The 20,103-nt window shown below is 34.4% G+C and overlaps 1 pseudogene; it reads right to left on the bottom strand.

Annotated features, from left to right (window-relative positions):
- Nucleotides 1-1,678: 1,678 nt before the first annotated feature.
- LOC126727723 (DNA damage-binding protein CMR1-like) lies at nt 1,679-12,590 on the bottom strand (annotated as a pseudogene).
- Nucleotides 12,591-20,103: the final 7,513 nt, after the last annotated feature.

Genomic DNA, 20,103 nt, shown 5'->3' with positions numbered 1-20,103 from the left:
TGCTAAATTTTTCATTTCAAGTAGTTCTTAAATCCCAATGCAAAAAAATCTAGCAAGTTATATCACCTTCTTTTTTTTTCTCCACTCCAGCTTTCATATGTCATGAATCGAGGAGAAATCCCCTCCAAGTTCTAGTCAATTGTGAGTGTAGCGTTAATTGATTTTGTGTGTTTAATTTATTTCAGTTTTTACTTTTTATCCATATCTCAGGTCAGCCGCGTATGAATAAAAATTGAAAGAAATTAGAGAATTTGAATGGGAAGAAATCATTTTCTAAATAAATCATCTTGTCTTTGAAAGTTGTTTTTAGCATCCTATGATATAAAAATGATATTGCAAGATGTTTTCTCGTGCAATTATGGCACATTTAGTGTGGGGAATTCATAGAAGAAGGTAATGTATGGTTTTCTCTTCTTTTGTTTTTAATCTTTTTTAGATATTTCAAAAATACTTATAGGTTCTGACAAAAAAGTTGTTAAAAAAATAAGCATTGGCAAGTAAGAGGTGGCTGGCATCTGCAATGTGGATAAGATTTGTGTCCCTAGAATTTGAATGAGTTCTCATAATAAATTTGTTTAAATGTGAGATCTTGGGTGGAGGCACCCAATTTTTATTATTATTATTATTAATTTTTTTTTTTTTGGTAAATAAGGAGTATATCATTGATAATATTACTACTATGAACAAGTCGAGGAGTCACTATATATAGCAATACAATCCATGTTTAAAATAGGAGGTACATAATTTGGATCCATAGATAAGAAAAAAAAAAAGACCAGATTGATATTAGGGAGATCTTTACATTAGGGACGGCAATAAGATGGGGTAAGGTCTAATTAGGGGTGCCGCCCATCTCCGCTCCATTCCCCTCTTCGAGACGGAGAAAACGCGAGGGGTGGTGCAAATTTGGGGCTGGTTGGATATATTTTACTAATCTAAATGAGACTGACGAGATAAAGATGAAATATAAAGGAAATTTTTTAATATATATTAAATAAAATATGTATATACACATCAAGTCGGGACAGGCACAACAAGCAAAACCTGTCCCCGTGCCGTCACCTCTTAGGGGCAAAATGGGGCAAAGCTGAGTTTTATTTTTTATTTTTTTTTATTTCATCCCTAAATACTCTTTCTTTCTTATGCATGGAAGATTGAACTATATAATTATCCAAGTATTTTTTTTCTTTTTTTTTGAGAAATGAATTTTCCAGTTATAATTCTCATTTGCTTATTAGGCCATTTACCAAAGATACTTGTTATTAAGGGTGTGTTTGGATAGAACTTATTTTGCTGAAACTGAAAACTGAAAACACTGTAGCAAAATAATTTTTAAATATGTGAATAGTGATGTGGGACCCATTTTTAATGAAAAAATTGATAAAAAATGAAATTTGTGGGTCCGTGAACAGTGCATATGTGCACTGTTTACGGTAGAAAGTCCACTTTTGCGGTTACTGTTCATTGAACAGTAACCGCAATACTCAAAACGCGTGAAAAAAAAAAAAAAAAAAAAAAAAAAAGGAAAACACAGCAAACGCAGGAAAACGTGGATCCAAACATACACTAAAAGTATGCAAGAGTTGGGTTGGGGTTATTTTTATTTCAATCAAACTTCCATGGGTATAAATTTCTACCCCAACCCGTGATAACTCTTAAAACCAACCCAGCCTAACTTTTAAACATGGCCCAATTTCCATATATAAACATGGCCCCAACATATGGCTCCTGCAAGCATGCCAACTTTGTAAGGGTGTGCATCAAACCTGCTTGGAATCGCTGGCATATGCGGGCTAGTGAATATTGTTCTCTTTTTAGTTCAGGAGATAACATCAACTCCTCTCTTCCTATTGCCGATGAAAATGTAAGAATCATCCCAACCCCATATTGCTCTGCTCTCACCAAAAAGATATGTTTAATTAATGTCAATCTTATTGAAATAATTGCAAGGTATTATATTCATTTGTCCACAATAATTGGTCATACCTATTATTGTGGAAAGAACTAATTGTTCAGGGGTCCGGGTTCTTGGTTAGACCACTGTAAATTTTATTGTTTTTTGTTTGAGTTGGTTTCAAAATTAATATCCAAGGTCTAATATCATTCAAGAGATTCGTTTTTTGGTTTCAAAACCATTTCTAAAGGAAAAAATAAAACATTTTAAATGCTATTATTTTTATTTTGATGACAAGATGGCAGAATTTCTTCGTTAATTAAGTGCTCAAGCAAAATTTAGAGACCAGCAAAAGGTTGTTATTAAGGAACAGTAACAAACTTGTTTAGCAAATGATTGTCATATTTGCCATAGAACATCAAGAAAATGGTCCAACAAAAGAAAGACATATTAGCATTTGATAATCTGGCAAAAATTCATACCTAAAAAAAGTAATCCGTGAGTTTATCTGATTATCAAGCTCAATCATTGAAATGTGCTCAAAATTAACTCCAGTCACTATACCCACCGTGTTGTCCACGCTACATGAAGACAATTGAAAATTAATTCCTAGAATTCAGGTCATATATAGATCTGTTCAAACTAGACCCACATTAGATTCCATACCCTAACTCTAAACAAGATAACTAACATAAATTAATTAGTGGCTAGAATTTTCAATTAGGGGAAAAACAAAAACAAAAACAAGAATTTGAATGTAAATATACCTAAAAACAGGAAACTAATTAGTAGCTAGAAATCCCTATAATCTCGCAACAACTATAAAATAAAGGGATCGACTTGAAGTCTTGAAATTTGGCTTTTTCAGCAAGTAGCTTATAAGGTAAAATTATATAAAGAAGCATAGATTATAATCTCTAAAGTGTACTTAATTTCTAACAGACTGTAAGATATTCAATCTGAAAATCAAAGGTTTAATACAACACTACATACCTTGTTGTTGCAAGGGAGCTTCCGGAGGGTGAGAAGTAAGCAGAGTGCACAGCCCTATTGTGACTAAATTCCTTTAGAGGTTTGGGCTGATCTCAAATCCCATATGCAGGCTGTTCCATCAGAGGAACTAATAGCCATGATGTTAAAGTTTTCGGAATTAAAGTCTATTGAGTTAATCGTCCTTTCATGCAAATTCCAACAGGAAGATTGTAAAATGTTAAAGTTGTAATAAGACAATACAATACAATCTTGGGTGTATCTCAATGGCTTCATACAGGTCTCTTTTTTTAGGACAACGAATGGAACCTTTCTAAAGTAGAGTCCTTTGAACTCACCTCTAGTTAGTAAAACTTACGGGCAATTGACCCCACCCGTCAGAACCAATTGTCGGGGGAATCAAAGAGCATTCAGTCCTGACAATAATTTCCTAAATCAATAGACATTTAAGGTCCAAATGCAAACTAAATGTGCATGCGGTTCATAATTTTAACAACTAGTTGACATGCCAACACTAAAATTTCTAGGCAACCAATTACAAACAATAGATAAAAATTTATGTACTATACAACCAATCTTTCAATCAAACCAAATCATTACCTTTGAAAAGGAATGTTGATGCATTGAAATTCCTGAAATGGCAGAAAGATGCGGGCGATACAAATAAATCCTTTCCCCTTCCCCTTCATCCACACTAGAATTAAAATCCCAAAACCCAACATTCCCAATCTCGTTCCCGACCACAATCGTTGTCACATTGCTACAAGGCAAAAACCTCAAATTCGTTATGCCCCCTATTCTTCCCCGGCACAAATTGCCTAATATACTCCGGTTTCCAACTCAAAGAACCCAATTCCAAACCACTCCCACTTTCACACACACCCTTTATGGAATTCCCATCACCAAATTCCTCATGGGGTTCTTTGAAATTCTTTCGATTAGTTCTTTACCGAACCTGGCTCCACTATAAGCATCACTCATACTAATAGGCCCCAAGTGTGCAAGGGACATTATATTGACTATTGAGATTGGGGTGTGAGAATTTTGGTCTCATTCCCTGAGTACGCAACGACCTTTGGGTTTTGGGTATTGGGTTTATCTTCCTCCGGATTCAAATTCCAAAAAGCTGCTCTGAAGCAAATGCGAATGGGAATTAGAGAAGAATGTGTTCTTACTTGGAAAATAAAAAATAAAAACCCCGAAACGGTATTGCTTTTTGAGAAAAACGACATGACGTGCAAAATATTAATGCAATTGCAAACGGGTATGTCGTTTTATTGCGTGCAAAAGCAAATTTTCCTAGTCTATATCAATATAACTATTATATTATACTAACTCGTTACACGCATTTTGCGACTCTTTTTATTTCCAAATATAATATTCAATTGGTAGATTCAAAATTCAAACTTGAGTGGGACTCACAAACCTATCATCTCGTCCTTTGGTCCATCAATCTAATTTTTCTTTTTTCTATTACTCTCCTATTTGTGGAATAACCTAGTATTTTTGTCTCCCGCTGGAAGCCATATTGCTTTGGACTGCTGTCGCCAAAAGACTTCTTCTTGGTGTAGTAGCTTGGTGATCTCTGCCCTCTTTTTTTGAATCTATTCCAGGTTGTTTGCATATCCTAGATTGATAAAGGTCTCCACCTCCTTCCATTTCTCATTAATTCTGACTTTAGTGTTGCCAAAGGTCATATGGCTCCATGCCACCAGTTTAAGACGACAATGCTTTATTTTCTCAAGAAGTCTGAACATTAGGCTACCGCTTTGTGGGTGTATCCTCCAAGCCTCTCTTATTACTTTCTCACAATCTTAGTGTGCTAACCACCTTTCTTCAAAATGGTGGAGCCACCTTTTTCGATTTTGCCTTGGCTAGGTAGTATGCTGGGTAGTCAAGAGTATCTAGTCATGGTCTTAGTAGGATACCCGCAAGTGAAAAATCCGTGCTTCAGGAAACAACACTTGCCAAGGAGGGGCGGCGCAGGCTCTGTCCAGCCTTTCTTGCACAAAAGCATCCCCTGGTCATCCATTTCTCCATGTGAAGATATGTTCCTAATGCCAAGGTCTTCAAGGCCATTTTGAAGTAGGGCCTTTTTGAAAGCAAGCATCGGAGCCAACGGCTTAGGTATGCCACCTTGTTTCTCATGAAAGTGTAGAATCTCATTGAAGTCTCCTCGGCATACCCATGGTAGCAATAGTAGGTGGTTGAGGAATTCCCATGATTCATGCTTCCTATGTCCCTCTGGTCAACCATAGAAGTCGATTATGCGCCAAGGTTTCTAGTCAGGTGTCAAGATATGTGCATCAATGTGATTAAGGGAGTAGGTTTGGATGTGTAGGTTACACTTTGCCTTCTAGAACATACCCAGTCCTCCACTCCGTTCATCATTAGGTACTGCCAGGATCGATTGAAAGCCGAGGTCTAAACATATATTCCTCATCTGTGCAATATTCTTCTTTGTTTCCATAAGGAACAACAGTGGGTCCTTTACTTCTCACCATGTTTGTGAGAATGTCCACTACCAGCTAGTTCCCAAACCCTCGGCAGTTCCAACTTATAATGATCATTGCAATCAGTGGGGCTGCCTTGCAACCTCCACCGTTGATGAGGTTGGATAGGGACAGCCCACATCCAATTTAGTTCTTTTTTCTTTCCCACTGGTTTCATCTTCATTTTCCACCCCTCCTACTACCTTGGCTCTTTTACGGCCCACTGTCACCTTTACCTTTGTTTCCTGTTTTTTACCCTCCTAATATGGTCCACGAGCAAGTCTCACCCACGTTGGTTGTTTTGGTTGAGTGCTAGTATAAATGGTCACGTGCCCTGCATGGTCACTAAAGTTGTCTAACTCCATGTGATTTGCATGGCTATGTTGCATGCTCGCCTCTTGTTGGTTTGTGATTATAGGTTTTTTGTGCATGTTTGTACTAAGTGGTCGGTCATGTTCAACAATCATGTGAGATATTCATTCATCTCCCTCTCTCTCTCTCTCTCAAACAAAGCTATCTATAACGAGTTCATTCTCGGATTATCAACCAATCCTTCTCTACTCATCGATTGAGCTTCTTTCGTAAAACTCCTTCCTGTTCTCACATTTTTGCTGTTATTTTTCCGTTAACACTGAGTTCTCTCTAGTCGCTAATCGACAGTGAAGATTTCCTCATCCACTAGGTAATATTAATATAGTTTGTTGTTGTTTAAAAACTTTAATTCGATTTCAAATATTCTCATTTGCTTGTAACCTGAATTGAATGAACTTTTTTTTTTTTTGGTTAATTAAAACAAAGCTAGGATTTTTATTTTTCCTCCCCAAAAAAAAAAAAAATTGGTAACCGATACAGATATGTCGATGGTAATAGTCGGTGGCTTGGGTTGTTTTGGTTGAGGTGATGAATTCTGGATCCATTTGCGCCCACAACCAGGAGAATTTCATTGCTACAATTCAAAGGGCTCTGCCCAAATTCTGAAATTCCCTTTCTTTTTTTTCTTTTTCATTTTTTAAATTCAAATAGAAAGACATATTGATGCTAATGTGGTGGAGGTGTGGGTTTTGGGCCCTCTCTTATGGCCTATTTAGGTTGAATAGGGAGGAGGGGGAGCATGGGGAGTAAAGTTAACCTGATCATTTGAGTAAGCATTTTTAAGAATTATACGAACTTGATGAGCCAAATTCGCCTCCATGAAGATTAAGGAGGTGTTTGGTTTGTGTTTTCAAACAACCATTTTCAATCTTTAAATAACATTACACGTATTTCCACACACTTTTTTACCCACATGTATTTTCACAAATGTTTTCAAATAACAATTTTCAGTTTTTAAACACATGTACCAAACGAGCCCTCCTAAGCATTTCTTTCACAAAACCAACTAGTTAATAGGCTTGCTAAGAAAAATACTACATTGCAACACAAATTTTTTTTTTTTTTGGAACTTTTAATAATCCTCCTACTAAATAGTTGTTTATTGTTATTTTATGCCTCTTTGGATATGTAATATAAGGGAAAATTATAGAATACTCAAGAGTACAAAAAATGCATACTCTCTCCTTTTACATGAATACTGAATCTCACCATAAATTTAATTAGTGATACACACTATTATGTGAGAAGAGAGAATAAACATTTATTGTACTATTAAAGTATTATATAATTACATGTACTATGAGATGCTCTATACTCCTAATTTTATCCCCCCCCCCCCCCCCCCCCCAAAAAAAAAAAAGGTTGGGGTGAATTTGAATTCAATTTAAACTATGCATAGCTTGTAAAGTTGCCTCTACTTAGAAAACAATTCCACATGAAAGTTGGTCTAGATGAATAACATTTTTTCCAAAATAAAATTTTATTTATAAATCTATTCACAAATTTAATATTTTGTATTGATTTGAAAATTATTTGCATATTTAACAATTATAATATGATAAGAAGATTTAGGATGAGAATTTATACATGTTTGTACATAGGAGTTTGTGTGAATAGCAATTCTTTTTTCCCAATGGACTACTTATGGATAGAGTTGTGGATTAGGTTAGGAAAGATCAATGCACAATAATGAAGAATGTGGTATGTTTATAACTTTATATGACTTCTGTGATATCAATTAAATTTATCTTGCAAGAACATATGCTTTTAAGTTTTAACATTTTATTTCTCTTGTACATACACACAATCACCAGAAGATCAACTGAACTGAAGCAACCATTATTTGAGAAAACACATGTAATTGGATTAGGTTGATCTGACCAATATATATCTCAAGGTGCAGTCCCTATTTCATGCCCACGTATCTTTAGCTAAGGAATGGTAAACCTTTCATTTTGATATACCTTTCTCTAGTCCTAGGTTCTTGCTTAACATATACAGTTCTTTGAAGTTACACTAAAACAAGAAAAATGGAGTCATAGTCTGAGAATTGACCAAAACAATAGTGAAGTTGTATTCATTAAAAACATTCAATTCTATGTAAAGTAGTTAAAAATAAGGATAAATGGCATATTTGGTCATGAACCTTTGATCTTTGTTTCAAGATCATTCTTATACTTTGAGATGTTCCAAAAAGGGCTCTTACCATTATCCAATGGTTGAAAAAAGCTAATGTTATAAATAAAATTCATGAAACCGAAGTCACTTTGATAATGTGGAGCCTATGACAAGGTATGCAATATTCCATTTGTCGCATAAATTATAATAAAGTGGGAGGCAAGTGCCTTCCACTAAAAGCGACAAGTCACAAATTCAAGTCTGAGAATCAATCTCTTTAATAAATTAGGGGTAAGGCTACCTATCATAACCTTTCTCAGTTCTCACAAAACTGGGAACTTTGTACACTTAGTACAACATAGGTAATAATAAAAACCATTTTAAAATAATTTTGAAAATATAGGAACAAAAGTGAAATATTTTAGAGTGTGTAAAGACAATTTTGAAACAAAGTTCAAAAAGTTGAGTACCAAATATTTAACTTAACCAAAAACTAAACCAGGACAATTAAGAAAGCAAGAAATTGAATTGGTCTCAAAAAGTTCCAAGCACAAATTGAAGTACATAATATTTTCTTACACAGGCGCTCCAATTTCTCCTTAATGGACAACTTTACACATTTTGTGTCACGAATGTAGTCCCCCACCAAGCATTCCTGAGGAAGGACTTGCCCAATGCAAGCACTGTTGCCTTTCCTGGTGTGGGAATACGTCTAGTTTGTGCAGAATATTGGTTAGGGGCGCCATTGCCATTAGTTCTTGACATCTTTTGAGTAGTTGTGGCAAGAAAGACGATGAAATTTGAGTTTGATAAGAACTTAGGGAGACTTGTCAATCATAAAAATGAAGTCATTCTATGATAAAAAGTCAACGCCAAGTTGGTATACTAAAAACAACAAGTTGTAAAGAAATAATAGTCTGAGAATTGGAAGTAGACTGATTTTAAAGACAATACTAGTGGCTGGGATGATTTTCTTGTCCCCAAAAAAAATCTTATTAATTTATTTGAACCATGTTATTTTCTTCTTTATTTTCCTAGTAATTGGGTTGTTAAATGTTCTCTTATTTGAGTGACATTAGTTGGTCAATGGAGACAAGGTTTCAGATTGGCAATTTTGGCTAAACGGATGGAGAAACCTAAGCAACAGCTTTAATAACAACACCCAAACCGGGCACAAAGACGGAAACTTCTAGAGTTCAAATCCCCCCTCCCTCATTGTAACTATCAAATTATCAACCAAAAAAAAAAAAAAAAACTTCAAATCATCCTATCCTCCTAATGCCAATAGATCCAAACAAAGCACAAATCATCCAAAAAGGAATCCACAGATTCCAATTCCCAATCATGTGCTGCTTGAGTAAAAGATGGATGCCAATGACGAAAACCATCAGACAGTTAAATAATTAGCCACCGTGGCTGCTTTATCTCTAGCAATTTGAAATGATTCAAAATACTGATCCCTAAAAGGTTCAACTCCCCACCAATGAACGAGCCAAAACTTAATTCTAACCCCTGTGCCTACCTCATATTTCACATATTTAGAAAACGTTCTCATCCCTTGCTTATATACTTCCAAAGACACACTCCATAGGTCCCTCTCACAAAAGTTGTGCACTAGCCACCCGTGTGAGAGCCCATATAGGTAGCAATCGCCCACCAAAAAAAGATTTGTCTCCACTCCGGAATCCCATAGCCATTTCCCTAACAAGGCTTGGTTGAAGATCATCACGACTAATCCCCAATCCTCCCTCCTAAAGGGGATAACACATGAATCCCAATTAACAAGATGAAATTTAAATTCATCCACCACACCATCCCTTAGGAAATCCCTCTGACAAGGCTTGGTTAAAGATCATCATGATAATCCCCAATCCCCCCTCCTAAAGGGGATAACACATGAATCCCAATTAACAAGATGAAATTTAAATTCATCCACCACACCATCCCATAGGAAATCCATCTGACAAGGCTTGGTTGAAGATCATCATGATAATCCCCAATCCCCCCTCCTAAAGGGAATAACACATGAATCCCAATTAACAAGATGAAATTTAAATTCATCCACCACACCATCCCATAGGAAATCCCTCTAGGACATAAAATATTTAGGGGATTGGAAAGCGTACTTTAAAAATAAAGCCCTCCCCCTTTTGAAAGATTAATCCTCTACCACCCTGCCAACTGCTTCTCCATACATTCAAAAATATGTGCCAAATAGCCAACACTTAAAACGAGCTCCTAAATAGAAGCCCAAATATTTCAAAGGTAGGTTCAAAACTTTACAATCAGTAGTATCTGCTAGAGCACCCATATCCTCCATCTCTCCCATTGGGACCATTAGGATTTGCCCAAATTTATTTTCAACCCAGAGACTCTTTCCGAAAAACAAAAGGGTACAACGAAGATAACTCATTAGAACTGGTGCATCACACATAATGAGTGTATCATATGTGAATAGTTAATGAGAAATCATCATCGTATCAATATTCTCTTAACTGAGAACCCGAATAAATGGCCAGCTTCCTCCGACCTGGAGAGCATTCTACTCAGTGCTTCCACTACAAAAACAAAAAGAAGTGGAGATATCCCCTTGCTGGAAACCCCTAGTGCTTGCAAAAAAGCCACTCAAAGTTCCATTCACAAACACCAAAAACTGAACAGAAGAAATACAGGAATACATACACTTCAACCGCTGTTCCCCAATCCCACATCTCCGCTATATAAGAAGAAAATACCAATTCACATGATCCCACGCTTTTCCTACGTCAATTTTACAAAGTAGGCCAAGAGCTTTTTCTTAAAGCCTACTATCCAGGTATTCATTTGCAATCAAAATAGAATCAAGGATTCAAAAGTCAACAATTTTGAATCAGCTGTCACCATATGAATCTATGAAATTCAACATGTGTCAAATATTTCTAGGGTGTAAAAGCATGTGACCAGGAAGACACAGCTAGAGTCGAATGACATTTTACAAGAGCCAGAGCAATTATATTGTCCTGCCCAAAGCAAACAACTCAACATGAAGATAGAGTCATACAGACCAAGCAAAGTCATGTGCATTCTTTTATTCAAATTCAATGGAACTAAGGTATCCTAGAACATGTACAGCCTCATCAAGTCTTCTCAAGTATACAGAACCTTCAGTAGAGTTGTTAACTGAAATGCTACCCATATTCAATAAAGGAAAAAAGAACAGTGAAATGCTGATTCATAACAATTTCAGGAGAGTGGTTGAGGGAAGCATATATCAGCTTCAACAAATGTTGGTCATTAACTTATCTAACTGAAGTTCATTCTAATATTAGTCTACAGATCAAATCAACGTGCATTGTTCTATGACGAAAAAAATATACATTGCAAGTACAAGCAACAACTTCAACAAAAATTTAAAGTTTACGTTAAAAAGATCAGCATTATTACATAATGATTAATCTGTACCTAATTGTTGACATATCTGATAAAGAAATGATTCTGGTACGCACCAATTCAATCCTAACCATAGTAATGCATAAGTAAACGAATCAGTAGAGTCCTTTCCATTTCCAAATTCCGTAACAGAAATTCTTATGTTGTAAAAAACTGAGCATCTATCTCAACCTACATGATAAACAATAGCAAACATTTAAGTAGTATAAAAGCAATCTTTGAAATCAAATTATAACCCTTGAAAAGGAATGTTGATGAATTGAAATTCCGGAAATGACACCGTGATGTGGGTCATACAAATGAAGCCCATCATCTATACTAGAATCAACATCCCAAAAGCCAACATTCCCAAAATTGTTCCCAACCACAATCATTGCGGCATTGCTACAAGGCAAAAACCGCAAATCTGTTATCCTCCCCGGCACAACTCTTGCAATATTCTCCGGATTCAGACTCAAAGAATTCAATTCCAAACTACTCCCAGTCCCACTTTCACACACACCCTTTATCGAATCCCCACAATTAAACTCAAACTCCTCATGGAGTTTCTTCGAAAAACCGAGAATTCTTTCCATTAGTAGTTTATCAGAGGCGGTTCCTCGATAAGCATCTCTCATAGAAAGAGGCCCCAAATCAAGCATTGGCGAAGTGTTGGAATTGGATTGGGAAATTGCTTTGACAGTATCATCTGGAGGCATTCCCTGAGCGCGTAAAGACCTTCGCGTTGCGATTGGGGTTTGAGTTTTGGGTTTCTTCTTCACTGGCCTCACTTTTTTTGTACGATTTGGTTACAACTCTGCCACAAGAAAAACAAACAAAATTGAGAAATGGGTTTTGTAAATTAAGTGAAAACAATGATGGGTTTTGGTTTTTTTGGATGAATTGTTACAAAGACAAAAAAAAATGAGAAATGGGTTTTGTAAATTAAGCTAAAACAATGATGGGTTTTGGTTTTTTTGGATGAATTATTACAAAGACAAATAAAAAAAATGAGAAATGGGTTTTGTATTTTAAGTGAAAGCAATGATGGGTTTTGGTTTTCCATGGAAAGTGAAATTTAGAGAGAGAGAGAGAGAAAGAGAAAGACCTTTGGCGCTTTGAAGAGGCGGTGGAGAGCTCAGTAGCTTTGGAGTGGACTTTAAGGGGGGCCATCATTTCGTCGTTGTGGCGAATGTTGTCGAGGCGCTTCCGATTGTACTCTGTCAATTTCTGAGAGGACGCCATTGGAGAGTTCTTCAAAGTTCAAAGTTCAAAACCCAAAGAGGCTCACTGTTTCTGATAGAGATAGGGGTTATTTGGCGGGAATGAAAAATATTAGAAAAAGAGTTTATATATTTTCACAACTCGGGCTTTTATTGGTTTTCATGGCCCGCGTCACCTAACCATATTTAATTAACAATTTTTTTTTTTTTTTTTTTTGGTAGCAAAAAAAAAAAAAAAAAAAAAAGAAGATTAGGGACCAATGTGGCTTCTTACCTGGGCTTTGCCTAAGACACTGTTGTGTATGGGTAGGAGTAGCAACGAATTATTAGTGCTTAAGTGAAACTCAAACCCATGGCCTTAGTTGTGTTTGTCCAAATGTCTTACCACTAGACTACTAATCCAATTGGTTATCATGCACAATTTATTCACTTTAACAATGGTGTAAAATTTTGTAAGAGCTTCCATAAAAAATGAATTTATTGGTAAAAGCAACAAAAACAAATAAGCTAGGGAAAATTTAACTAAAGTCTTATGGGAATTGCATTGGTTTAGGAAATATTTTTAAAATTTATTTATGAAAAAAAAAAGTATTTTTTTTATATTTTCTATAAAAGTGGTATAAAAAATTTCTTAAAATATTCTATAATCAAATACCCTAAGAGCACCTATTAACTAAACCCAATAAACAAATACCGCTATTTTTTTAATTAACCCACATGCAACTGCACACAAATTTTATTATTATTATAATAAATAACTCAACTTTAACTATGGTCTGATTCTCAAAAAAATAAATAAATAAATATGGTCTCTAGGCGATAGTTATCTAAACCCATTATTAGGTGTTACTCTAAACTCTATTTATATTAAAATAGTGAAAGACCATTTTAAACAAAACTTTCCTCTCAACTATCATATGAATATATTTTTTTTTTAATAATTCAATAATTGGGATGGAGAGAGATTCAAAGATTGGATATTTTGGTTGGAAATACCAAAAATACCATTTGACTAGAAGGCTGTGGGTATCAACTGATTGAGGCCAAAAGATAAAAAATTTCATTCCTACATTTTAATGGGTGGGCTCTGCCCTATATATATATATATATATATAACAACAAATCTTGACATTTCTTTCCATTGGTCTGGAGCCTATGGACTAAAGGACAAAGGGTGACTCTGGATATTCACTGGAGCATAGGTCTTGCAATTATTGTGGTCCTTGTGGATACAGATTTTTGGACTTTTATAGATGGACTTAGAATATGTATTCAAGTAAGTCTACGAGATAGAGAAATAGTACTAGCCCATTAAAAAAGAAAAAGAAAAAAGGAAATAGTATTAGCTTCCATAATAATAATAAAATAAAAAAGATATTTAGCTGAGGTGGTGGTGGTGTGGGTTTCTGATTTCTGGCCCTCTCTACAATAGCATTTCTCACTCTGCTGATATTTGCTTCTTATTATTTTAAAATTCTTTATGTTTTTACTATGACAGTCTTTTGCTTTAGCTCTATTAGAGCATCCACAGCAGTGGAGCTAAATATTTAGCTATTTAGCTCCACTAAAACTTACTTTATCTATTTTACCTATACATATGCATACATACGCTGCAGCAGTGGATCTATTTTAACTTTCAACACAATAAAATAATATAAACATTACAATAAAATATTATAACCACTACAATAAAATAATATATTCTACTACCCAAAAAAAACATTCACAGTCCCAACCACACCCGCCACCACCGCCACCAATCCACAGCAGGAAAAAGCAACCACAGCGAACCACACCCGCCACCACCACCACCAATCCACAGCAGGAAAAAGATAAATAAATAAATCCAAATCTCAAATCTTTTTCCTCAGCCACCGCCACAACCACCACCACCACCACCACCACCAGAAAAAAAAAAAAAAAAAAAAAAAAAAAAAAAAAAAAAAAAAAAAAAAAAAAAAACTCCAAGTACAACACCAGCAGTCAACAGCAGAAGAAAAAAAAATGGAAAACCCAAATCTCCAAGTACAACACCAACAGTCCACAGCAGAAGCAAAAAAAAAAAAAAAAAAAAAAACCCAAATCTCTGTAATAGGCGATCGGCGGCGTGGGTCTGCAATTGGCGATGTGGGTCTGAGATCGGCGGCTTGGGACGGCTGGGTTGGGCCGGCGGCGGGGAATGAGGGATCTTGAGAGAGTGATGGTGAGAGAGGAGAGTGACGGTGAGTTTGAGAGCTGGTCGGGACGGCTGCCGGAGTGAGAAAGAAGATGAGAGCTTGAGGATTGCTGGTCGGGCCGGAGTGAGAAAGAGGATGAAAGCTTGAGAACGGCTGGTCGGAACGGCGAGATTGCACAGTGACAGAGAGGATGAGAGCTTGAGGGAGTTCTGGGGAGAGGAAGAGAATTCAGAAGAGTGAGAGAGAGGCACAAAGTGAGAAAGAGATGAAAGAAAATAAAAGGCAACGGTATTATTTTAATCCCGGTAAAGAATTAAATAATATTATTTTTGTTTAGCTTAGATGAACAGTACACATCTATTTATAGATGTGTACTGTTCATGTGGAGCTAAAAAATTTAGATATAGCTCCACTGCTGGAGTGTAATTTTAGTATCAGTGGAGCTAAATTATAGCATTATAGCAATATAGCACCACTGCTGTGAGTGCTCTGAATATTATATTCTACCCATTTTACCCAAAAAAAACGGGTGACTTTGGATTAAATTTAAATCATATATATGGCTTGTAAACTTGCCTCTACTTACTCAAAAAACCAATCCACTTGAAACTTAGTCTAGATGAATAACATCATTTTCACAAATTTTATTTATTAGTCCATTCACAAAGTTGATATTTTGTATTGATTCGAAAATTATATGCATATTTGACAACAATAAAATGTTAAGAAGATTCAGGATCATAATTTATACTATTTGTATACATGAGTTTGTGTGGATGGGATTTTTTTTTTTCCGATGGACTACTTGTTCACATGAACAAAGAATGTGGTATGTCTATAGGAATATTTTGATATCAATATTATATTTATCTCTCAAGGACAGAGTTTTATTTCTGTGTGTATTACTAGAAGATGGCCTAAACTGAAGCAACCATGTTATTTGAGAAAAGACAAGTAGTAATTGGATTAGGTTTTGATCTTTATGTCATGCCCACATATCTTTCCGATCAAGGAATTGTAATAAATCATTCTTTTCGAGATACCTTTTCTCTACTACTAGTTTCTTACCTAACATATACACTTCTTCAGTTCTTTGAAGGTAGTACACTAAAACAACAAAAATTGAGACATTACTATGAGAAAAAATCGTCGCCAAGTTGGTGCACCAAAACAACAAACTTTAAACTAAAAACTGAGCAACAGCTTCAATAATGATTAATTACACCCAAACCATGCACAAAGACGTGCCAATCATTCATTTTCATCTTCTTCTTTCATTTTCATTTTTGTTTTTGGTGTGGGTGATGTTCTCATGAAATGGTTTGCAAAAGAAAAGGGGTATAAAATTGAGGGTATTTTTTTTCAATTAATATAATTAACCTGTTATTTAGATTAAAAAGAACTTAGAGCACTTGCAGCAGTGGAGCTAAATAGTTATATAATTATTTTACCTCCACCAAAACACAAAAAACCACCATCCAGCAATGGAGCTAAAGTTATTTTTTTTGGCTTCATTACTACATTGCACAGCTATCTATGACATGAGGCCTAGTGTTAAATATCTGGTAGCCGAACACAAAAAATTTATAAGACTACATCAAACTTCTTCTTTTTTACTACTATTATGATATGTCAAGAATCAAGATAAGATTTCCTCTCATTTTTAGCTAAATGTAAGACACGTGACATTTATTCAATTTTGTGTGATTTACATGAGTCTTCCAACATCATTAGATTTTTTAAATGTACAAAACAAATTAACTTGGAAGATTTCAATTGGAGATGATTCTTTTCAGAATGAATCATCTTGTCTTTAAATGTCTTTGTTTTATTAGCATCATATGACACCTTAAAAGTAACATTGCACTATTGCAAGATGCTTTCTCATGCAACTAAGGCATATGTAGTGCGGAGAATTCACAGAAGATGCATTGGATAACAAGTAACGTATGATTATCTTCTTGTTTGTTTTTGGAGATTTTAAGAGAATGCTTAAGATATGGATTAAACAAATAAGCATTGGCAAGAAAAGGTAGCATCTGCAATGTAGGTCCTACGTGGGTAAGAATTATCTCCCTAGAATTTTCAATAAGTTTTCATAAATGAGTTTAGATTTGAGACCTTAGGTGGGGGCACCCACATTGACACATACTCTTTCCTCTCTTAATAATCAACAATATGATAGGAAAGAGAAAATTAGGGAAAAATAAAAAATGTTTTATGTACGGACACAATCTTTACATTCCTTGCTGTCTGATTTCTTCCCTTCATTTGTAAAACAAGCCCATGTTATTTTTAAAATCAAATCTTCTTTCCCATCCTTATCACAAAGCTCTTGAGATTCCCTTTTTCCTTTATCTTTTCCAAATATAATATTGTCTTTCTTTATCAATTTTGTCCCATATTGCTAAAGTACAACAAATTTAAGTACTTGTAATCCACTACATAGTAACATGTTAAACATATAATAATTGAAAGAGATGCTATTGCTATGCTGCAATTTGTTAAAAATGCAAGTAGTAAATTAAAAACATTATCTCTTTTCACATGATCTGGCACTCCAGGTTTGATTTGTCTTGGTCTGTCCCCAAGTTCAAGAGATCTAATTTGCTCGACTTGAGAGAGTACATTAACCAAAGTATATATTCAACTAGTTAATCTGATAACCTATTAAAGCCTTTTTATTGTGTGATCTGGAGGAATTCAGCTGTATTGCATGTTAGTCATCTATATTGCTAGCCAGCAACCATTCCATTTTGCATTGTTTCATTGGTCCAAGGATCAAAATATATATAAAGTGAATCTTAAGAGTAGAGAAGGCCTTTGTTTTTTTAGAAGAAAAGTCAATCATGTTTTTAGAATAAGTTCTTAGAAAGTCCAGGATTGTGTAGCCTTTCTTGGCCATTTGACTTGGATTAATGTACATGGGAGAATGTACCTCTACCAACGTGGACAGTGGTTAGATCTAACCCATTTTTATTGCATGCCATCGCTACTCCCTTTGAAAGTAGTCACCAATTCAAAACTTAACTAAAAAGTTATATTTAAACCTGTACATTTTCAAGATGCCCTTAACAACCAATGAATGACAAATGCTTTTCCTTGTGCATTGTGTAAATTTTTTGAAATGAAAAAATAAAAAATCAAACAATTCTCTATGGTAGAACAAAATATCTCATATTTCCACTTAAAATATTTTATTATTTTTTGTTTCCAAATGAATATTTGTATTACCTTGAACATTGTACTAATCATTTTGAAGATTGAATGATTCCTAAGAGCGGATTCATCATTTTTTAATTATTTGTACTTGCAGTCTTTTTTTAATTTGGTAATTGTAATAAAGGCAATAAGATAACAAATAGAATAGGAAGAAATTAATATTAATAGCTTGAATCATGTATCAACAACCAATATCTGTTAGAGATAGAAAGGAAAATTCCATCAAAACAATTTTTTATTTTTATTTCAAGAGATGAGAAATCATATAATCATATATCACACAAGAAAAACTTATAAACTAGTTTATCAAAAAAAAAAAAAAAAAATTTAAAAACTAGCTTTTTATCTAGAAACTTATTTTAACTTATTTGTTTATGTATAAATTTTATAATTCTCGCCATTTTTTTTCCCAAATACACCTATAATTTTACATACTTTCAATAAATTAGCAAAAAAAATCCCAAACCCTCTTAGGTTAATACCTAGGTCAAATTCTAAACCAGATTTTTTTTTTTTTTTTTTTTTTTTGGAGAAGTAGAGAAGGGGGGACAAACAAGAAAGCACTAACCATATAAAGCAATCATCCACATGGGTCTTCCAACTAAATCTAGAAAGGATATAAGTGCTTCTAAGAAAAAAACAAAAGAGATAAAACCAAAGTTACTGGGTCCACCAACAGAGGTACCACCATCAAATAGTGTGTTAAAAATGCAGAGTTTAAAAACAAAATTTTTTCCAACATTAAAAACTTCAGAGGAATATGAAATTAGTGAGACAGAGCGCGGGCTTGTTTGGTGAGTGAGTTCAAACTCATATTTTCACATTTTAAATAATATTATACACATTTTTTCATCTATATGTATTTCAAAAAATTTCAAACAACAATTCTCAAACTATTCTACCAAACACCCCTAAATAACCCAAATAAAGGACAAGCAATTTCTGCGAATTCCCATCTCTTCAAAATTTTACTGGGCCCTTTTTCTGCTGTGTAACCATCTTTTTGTCTCTTCAAGTACTGTATTATGAGCTTTCTTTAAATTTTTTTTTTAATCCCAATTTTCTCAATGGATCATTTTAAAATTAAGAATATTCAAGACTGAAGAGAACGCCAGTAATTGGGACAAAATATCAGTCAAAAAGATACCAATCCACCACATGAGATTCCAAACTTGTGGTGCTCTGATAAAAACAAAAACATTTCACTCAAATTTTGCTTTCTCAATTTGTCTCTTTCAGCCCAAAAGTCCAATAATTCTCAAGGGTCTTTATAGACTTGCATGTTTTTAGTTCTTCACAGTGACATAAAGCAAGTTAGTGATATATAGGAGGTCATAAACACATAGATCTTTGCTAAATAGAGGGGGGGTGTTAAAAGACTGTATATTCCAAACCTCCACTACAATTCACAACCAAAGGTGAGAGTAAGGACACTAAAAGGAATCTCTTTTGACAAACATGGGAAAAGAATAAAGTAGGTCATTGAAAGTCCCCATCAAAAGCAGATCATGGATAAGAAAACTAGTGGTGAAATATAGTTATAAATACCAAAAGTTCCAAAAACCATATTTAAGCCATTATGATAATCTAAATTTTTGTGGAAGTCATATGCTATTGGTCCAAACTTCAATTAATGACAATTAACCATTCAAAGTAAGGTTTTGTTAATCATACTTGATGGTCACTCAAAGTAGGGATGAAATTTTCCAAAGGAAAAATGATAAAGTTGTGACTACTTTTATTACAAAAGAGGCTTACAAAATGTAACAATGAAGTTAATTGGTTTAAGTTCAACAGCATATGCTATTGGTTCAAACTTCAATCAATGAAAATTAACCACTCAAAACTAAGGTTTTGCTAATCATACTTGATGATCACACAGTACGGATGATTTTTCCAAAAAGAAAAATGATTAAGCTGTTTTAGTTTTACTACAAAAGACTTACAATATGTAAAAATAAATATAACTGGTATTACTTCAACAACATAATAAATTAATTCTTGAATTGCATTTTTTATTTATTTATTAGTGAAGCATTTTTTTTAATAAACAATAATACTTATTAAAACACACATGAAAATAATAATAATAGCGTAATAATAACAGTTTTCTAAGATTTATGTAATAAAATTTGTGATATCCCTAGTATCACTTTAACAGGTTAAAACAACCGACAAGGTAAAAACCAAGTAAATGGATAAAGGAA

The sequence above is a fragment of the Quercus robur genome, chromosome 5 (assembly GCF_932294415.1).
Source record: "Quercus robur chromosome 5, dhQueRobu3.1, whole genome shotgun sequence".
Classification (NCBI taxonomy): Eukaryota; Viridiplantae; Streptophyta; class Magnoliopsida; order Fagales; family Fagaceae; genus Quercus; species Quercus robur.
The sequence above is the reverse complement of the archived record's forward strand: the minus strand, read 5'-3'. Positions and strand labels throughout refer to the sequence as shown.